The sequence below is a fragment of the Ornithorhynchus anatinus genome, chromosome 14 (genome assembly GCF_004115215.2).
Source record: "Ornithorhynchus anatinus isolate Pmale09 chromosome 14, mOrnAna1.pri.v4, whole genome shotgun sequence".
NCBI classification, from domain to species: Eukaryota; Metazoa; Chordata; class Mammalia; order Monotremata; family Ornithorhynchidae; genus Ornithorhynchus; species Ornithorhynchus anatinus.
The window spans coordinates 45,844,270-45,851,617 of NC_041741.1; the positions used below are offsets into that span (position 1 = coordinate 45,844,270).

The 7,348-nt window shown below is 49.7% G+C and overlaps 1 non-coding gene across 1 annotated transcript; it reads right to left on the reverse strand.

Annotated features, from left to right (window-relative positions):
• Positions 1-2,993: 2,993 nt before the first annotated feature.
• Positions 2,994-3,131, reverse strand: LOC114816797. Its single transcript, XR_003764604.1, has one exon. It is a non-coding gene; the product is annotated as a small nucleolar RNA SNORA7 (small nucleolar RNA).
• Positions 3,132-7,348: the final 4,217 nt, after the last annotated feature.

Below are 7,348 nucleotides of genomic sequence, written 5' to 3' on the forward strand. Positions count from 1 at the left end.
GCCAAGCTCTCCCTCCCCTGCAACCCCTAACCCAATTTCTCTCTGCTCAGGGGAAGATGAATCAGTCAACGGGAGTTGAAAGGCTTTCTGCTCTTCAGAAGAAAGATGTTATGTCAGTTGAGAGAAATATTATTAATGTGTCTAGGGGAGGGGGTTCCACCCCAAACTGGATGTCAATTCAGGTCTCTTTTGCTGCCAGTGGAAGAAAAGCCGAGCATCTCGAGTAGGCTGGCTAAGGGAGGCAACTTCCTGTCAAGAAAGTGGAGATTGAGAGAAATGGACAAATAAACTTTAGACTTGAAGTGTCTCAGATGGGAACAGTGTGTAACGATAACCCATAGAACAGTGCTTAGAGGTGTTTCTTCCTCTGTTTTTTCCAAGTAGTCACCACGAGTCAATGAGGTATTGCTGCTTACTTGCCACTTCCGTTTGCCTTTTATTCATTCATTCAATAGTATTTATTGAGCGCTTACTATGTGCAGAGCACTGTACTAAGCACTTGGAATATACAATTCGGCAACAGATAGAGACAATCCCTGCCCAATGACGGGCTTACCGTCTAATCGGGGGAGACAGATGGACAAAAACAAGACAACTTAAACATGATAAATAGAATCGAGAGGATGTACACCTCATTAATAAAATAAATAGGGTAATAAAAATATATACATCCATATCGGCATCATATAAATTGTTTCCATTGATATCACCCTCGCTGTCAATAACGGCCACGATTCCCTCATCCCTCCTCAAGCCCCTGCCGTGGGTTGCCGAGCCGAGTGGCGGTCTCGTCCCAGAAGGCTCGGCCCTGAAGGGGCGCGGGCATGGGAAGGAATCGGGGCTCGTGGATGCCACGGCCCTCACCCCCACAACGACTGTCCTGACTCCCCACTTCCCTGCATCCCATCGCAGACAGCGTGAGGAGCAGGGGGCCGGGGGACCGTCTGTCCCTGCCCAAACACAAAGGAGAATTCTGTATCCCGGTGAAGGTTATCCATTTCCCGGCCAGGGTCACTTTCGGTGGGCGGGCGAAAGCTGTTCTCTGTGTTTTCCGGACCTGCTCTAAAGGCTCCTGAGACTTTGGACATTTGGGAGTAGGTGGTGGTGGCGGGGTGGGGAGATCACTGTGGGAATGGAATGTGTCTGTGATATTGTTATATCATACTCTCCCAAGCGCTTAGTACAGTGTTTTACACACAGTAAGCTCTCGATAAATACGACGGACTGACTCCAAGGGGGTGAGGGGCCGAAAACTGTAAGGCGGAGTCTGTGCGGGGAGGGGCTTTTGGTCATTGAGCCAGGGGAGGCTACTGGTTCTTAACTAGTGAGCTGACGGGGGGCGGGAGAGAGGGGGTCTCGAGGGGTGCTTGGACAGAAGCCGCCCCAGAGACCTCCCGGGAAGTCAGCTGGGACGGTGGCTCATTGGCTCCTGGCTTGAAGGGCTGGGATGGGATGGGGAAGGAAGTCTCCTTCTCACTGCCGGCCTGGATTTCTTATCCTGCTCTTCCTTCAGACGTGTTCATAGGGCACTTGGTGTAGCAGAGAGGAGAGGAAGAGAGAGAGGAAGAGGAAAAAGAAAGAAAAAGAAAGAGAGTTTGTGTGTATCTTTGCGGATGCGTGTGTGTGATGTGCAGACATGCCTGTCACTGCCCCTCTCTGGTCTGTGCATGTACCTGGCTGACGGAGGGAGAGCGGGTGGCTTGCTGAGATGAGAAAAGGACTGGCTAGTGTTGGGACATGCATTTATGTGCTTCCACGAAGGTTCCACCGTTGTGGACATCCGTCCACTAGATCAGTGACTCCTTACCCTCTTTTTTATGGTATTCGTTAAGTGCTTACTATGTGCCGGGTACTGTACTAAACATCCTTTTGGTGAGCCTTATTATCATCATAATCATTGGTGGTCCAAGTGCTGTAATAAGCACTGGGACAGATAGAAGAGAATCAGACCAGTCCCAGTCCTTCCCTCACAGCATCCACAATCTACGAGGGCGGGAGAGCAGGGATCTTATTCCCACTTTACAGATGAGGAACCTGAGGCTCAGAGAGTTTAAGTGATTGGCCTGAGGTCACCCAGCAGACCAGGGGCAGAGCTGGGATTAGGACCGAGGAGCCTGTCTCAAGCCATTTCCCTTAGAGCAGGACAGGGCAAAATGCAGTTTGGGGGTCACTGGCCTGCCATTTGATTTTATCCCGTGCAGCGAAAGTAAAAATATATCTAATACTGTCTCAGCATCGCACATGCGAATCCTCGGATCGAAATTATTAGCATTTTTATAAGAGTTGTAAATTCATGTGAAAATGACACAAAGCGTTCTTTAAATAATAAATGCCACTGCAGTTTTATTGAGAAGCAGAGCGAACGCCAAATATTTAATGTGCGAGGTCTCCACGGTTTACTCAAACTCCTTATTACACAGCCGCTTTTGCCCTCGAGCCTCTCCTGCTGGCGGCAAGTGCCAACCAGGCTGCCTGCCTCCTCCCCCTGGGTGCCCGGTAGATGGATGGGGCTTTTTGATGATGGAGTGGCAGAAGTTATTTAATCAGTGGTATTTATCGAGCACTTACTGGGTGCAGAGCTAAGCGCATGGGAGAATATAATACGACAGAATGCATAGATGCCATCCCAGCGCACAAGGACTGTAAGCCTGTGTTGGGCAGGGAACGTTTCTACCCACTCGGTTATACCGTACTCTCCCAAGCACTTAGTTCAGAGGGGAATGGGGAAGCAGAAAGATCCTTATAGAGGGACCATCTAGGTCTGGGAAGGAACCACCAAGCCCCTCTTGTCTTAGGCCGTCTACTTGTTTCCGACCCATAGCGACTCCATGGACACGTCTCTCCCTGAACGCCCCACCTCCATCTGCGATCGTTCTGGTTAGTTTATCCATAGTTTTCTTGGCAAAAATGTGGAAGCGGTTTACCTCGCTTCCTTCCGCACAGTCAACCCGAGTCTCCACCCTCGACTCTCTACCCGGCACAGCTGAGTTTTGACGTGTAGCAGATTGTCTTCCACTCGCTAGCCGCTGCCCAACCTAGGAATGGAATGGGTAGGCTTCTGCTGGACCCTCTCTCCCGTAGCCAAGACTGGTAGAGTACTGGAAACCCTCCAGGTACCATCCTGAGAGCGTAAGTCCCTCTTCCCCCCCCTTTAATCAAGCAGTCTGTAAGTCAGTGATATTGACTGAGCGCTTACTCTGGGGGAGTAACTTTATTCGCCACCCCCTCCAAGCCCCACAGCACTTGATAACTTCGGTATTTGTAAAGCGCTTACTATGTGCCAGGCACTGTACTAAGTGCTGAGGGGGATTCAAGCAAATTGGGTTGGACACAAAGCCATCCCACATCAGGCACAGTCTTAATCCCCATTTTACAGGTGAGGAACTGAGGCCATAGAAGTGAAGTGACTTGCCCAAAGTCACGCAGCAGACAAGTGGCAGAGCCTAGATTAGAACCCACGCCCTTCTGACTCCCAGTTCTCTATCAATTAGGCCGTGCTGCTTCTCTAGCGTATCTGTAATGTGTTTATTTTTATTAATGTCCGTCTTCCCCTCTAGACCGTAAGCTCACTGTGGGCAGGGAATGTGTCTGTTACATTGCTATATCGTACTCTCCCAAGTGCTTAGTACAGTGCTCTGCACACAGTAAGAGCTCAATAACTACGATCGACTGACTGCCTAGAGTGGGTGGACAGGACGCTCAGCTTACACTCTAGGGGGATTTACAGAGGAAGGTGAAATACACCAACACTGGGTCAGAGCAGCGGTCAACTCAGCAAAGGGGCACCAAAGAATGCTACCCTCCTTGGCATCCATCCTCATGCTTTAAGATGGATCATCCGTCACGTCTCCCCGCACCTCAAGAGCCTCCAGTGGCTACCGTTACGCCTCCGCATCACGCACCCATTTCTTACCATTAGGTCTAAAGCACTGACCCCTCCTACTTACCTCAGGGAGAGCCCACCCTGGTCCAACCTGCACACTTTTGCTCCCCTAGCACCAGCTTGCTTGCTCACTGGGCCCCTTTCTCGTCTATCTTGCTGCCGACTCCTTTCCCACTTCTTCCCCCTAGTCTGGAACTCCCTACCCCTCCATATATTCAGACTACCTTTCTTCCTACCTTCAAAGGCTTACCGAGGTCACGTCTCTTCCAGCAGGCCTTCCCCGATTGAGACCTCTTTTCCCCGGCTCCCTCTCCCTTCTATGTCGTCTCTGCATTTGGATCTGTGACCTTTGGCCATTTGATGTTGGCCCCACCTTCAACGATGTATTATACATTATTTATATTAATAGTCGCAACCCCCTCTACCCTGTAAAATCGTTGTGGGGGAGAATGTGTCTGTCAATTCTGTTGTATCCTTCTCTCCCAAGCGTAGTGCTCTGCACATAGTAAACGCTCATAACCTCCCTACTCTAGACTGTGAGCTCCTTTTGGGCAGGGAATGTGTGTTATATTGTGTTGTATTCTCCCAAGTGCTTGATACAAGGCCCTGCGTATAGCAAGCACTCAATAAATGCGATTGATTGTGATTAAATGCCATTGATGATGGCGAGGATGATGATGACCCAATTTTTCCCTCTAAAAACACTTCACGGATGTATCTCTTCACCCCTTCTCAAGCCCGCTCACCTCCCCGACTTTCTAATAATCCTCTCACGGATCTCTCGTCCGTGAACTCGCCAGACCCTTCTCGGACCTGTTACCTTTTGGCCCGCCCGGCTTTCTCTGGCCACGGGTTCCACGTGTTTACCCGCCATCTTGGGCAGAAGTATTGCCTTTTGTTCGTTTTAGTCTTGCCGTGTTGACCCCTCAATAGGGGGATCGCCGGGTCCTCGCATCGTGGGATTTGGAGAGCGGCAGTTTCCCATTCTTGATTCTGCAGGCTTCAGCCATGCCCCCGCTCAGCTTTTACTTTCCAGATTGAAGTGTCCTAGAGAACGCTTTGGAACAGTGGCAGACTCCCACTGCCTTCTTGTGTCTTCTCTGGGAAGCAGCTTGGCCCGGTGGAAAGAGACCGGGCCCGAGAGTCAGAGCACCTGGGTTCTAATACCGGCTCTGTCACTTGCCTGCCGCGTCACATCGGGCAAGTAGCTTTACTTTCCTGGGCCTCGGTTTCATCATCTGTAAAATGGGCATTCAGTTCCTGTCCTGCTCCTTCTACTTAGATCGTGAGCATCATGTGGGACAAGGACCTCGTACGAGTTGCTTGTACTGAATTTACTTGAGGACTTTTTAAAAAAAATGGTATTTAGTAAGTGCCTGCAATGTGCTTGGCACTGTACTAAGCGCTGGGGTAGATACAAGCTAATCAGTCCATGTGCCACGTGGGGCTCATGGTCTTCATTCCCATTTTACAAATGAGGCAATTGAGACACAGAGAACTATAAGCTCGTCGAGGGCAGGGAATGGGTCTGTTTATTGTCATATTGTTCTCTCCCAAGCACTTAGTACAGTGCTCTGCACAGAGGAAGCGCTCAATAAATACGATTGAGAGAGAGAAGTGAAGGGACTTGTCCAAGGTCACGCAGCAGATGACAAATAATGATAATAATAGTGATATTTGTAAAGTGCTTACTTTGTGGGACAGATAATCAGGTCCCACATGAGGCTCAGAGTCTAAGTAGAACAAATACCTGAATCTCCATTTTAATGATGAGGGAACTGAAGTCCAGAGAAGTTAAGTAACTTGCCTAAGGTCCCACAGCAGGTAAGTGGAGGAACCGGGTAAGAACCCAGGTCCTCTGACTCCCAGGCCCAAGCTTTTCCCACTAGGCCACACGGCTTCTCATCTAAGCTCTTCACAGATATCATGATGATGATTATTTTTCTCTTTTAAACTGGGAAAAACCTAGAAGAGAGTGCTCTTCCCAACTCACCATTCATTCATTCATTCATTCATTCATTCATTCATTCATTCATTCATTCATTCGTATTTAGTGAGCGCTTACTGTGTGCAGAGCGCTGTACTAAGCCCTTGGGATGTACAATTCGGTAACAGAGACTATCCCCGCCCATGCTGTGCCCAGTTAAGTGCGGTCATTTGACCGGTGCCTCCGCCTCGCCCCCTACCCCACGAGGCAGGGTGGGTACCGCCGATCCCTTCCGTGCCCCATCCCGCCGGGATAGGTCCCCCTACGGCAGCCTGGATCCCATGCAGACGGGTGAGATTGATTGAGACCAGAGTAATTACATCAGGAAGTCCCAGAAGAAATTAAAAGGGATTAAACTTGGAATCGAACTACTCTGTTCCCGGGGAGAGCACACGGGGCCTGCGTTTTTCCACTTACAAAATTCCCAGTGGGTTTGGGGAATTTTCAGTAGGAAAGCTCCCCCTCCTCCCCTCAAGCTCACGCTCCCTTGAGTCTTCCGCTACCCACTGTTCCCTGGTGAATGGCATCGGGGCAGATTTGGCAGGGACGTCTGGAAATCTCATCCTCTCCAAGAAGCCTTTTCTGATCGATCTCGAATCTCTCCAGGTTAGATCCCCCTTTCCTGCCTTTTCAGCCCTCTTAGCTGCTCAGACCCCTGTGTGCACACTCCCTTCCTTTGCACCTCCGTAGCTATCTTACAGAGAAGCAGCACGGCCTAGTGGAAAGAACGGGGGCCTGGGAATCCGTGGACCTGGGTTCCGATCCCGGCTTCGTCACCTGCCTGCTGGGTGACCTCGGGCCTCAGTTTCCTCATCTGTAAAATGGGGATTCAATACCTACCCCCCCCTTCCCCCTTACATTAAGAGCCTCCTGCGGGACAGAGATTGTGTCCGTCGATTATCTCGAATCTACCCCAGTGCTTAATACAACGCTTGGCATGTAGAAAGGGCTTAACAAATGCCACAGTTTTTCTTCTTATTATTGTCTCATTACTTAAGCAGTAACTCATGTACGTATTCCCTTTTCCTTCTTCTGCCTCTCTGTAAATTATTTTTTCAGACTAGGTTGCAAACTCCTCGAGGGTAGGAGTTTCCTTTCCCAAGTGTTTAGTAGAGCACTCTGTACATAGTAGGTGTTCAGTGAATAAAATCTACCAACCAAGACTGTCCCGTCCAAGTTGGCGTGTCTGGTCACCATATTGAATTCTGGGGGTGCCGGAGTTTGGGACAGATTTGTTCGGTGGGTAAATTCAGTTCCGAGGGGAGCCCAGCCTCACTTCCCTTGGCATGATGACCTCACTTCCTGCGTTGTACTAGCATCCTTTTCCGTACCCTAGTGAAGTGTGAATTTAAGCAGTTAAATCAAACGGTTATATTTTCCCAAAGGGAAAATGGCGGCTCGCTCTGTACCGCTTTCAGGCATCTCCTCTTGCTCTCTTTTCCCTCAAGCCATGGTTCTTTGAAATAGTCCTTCTTCCA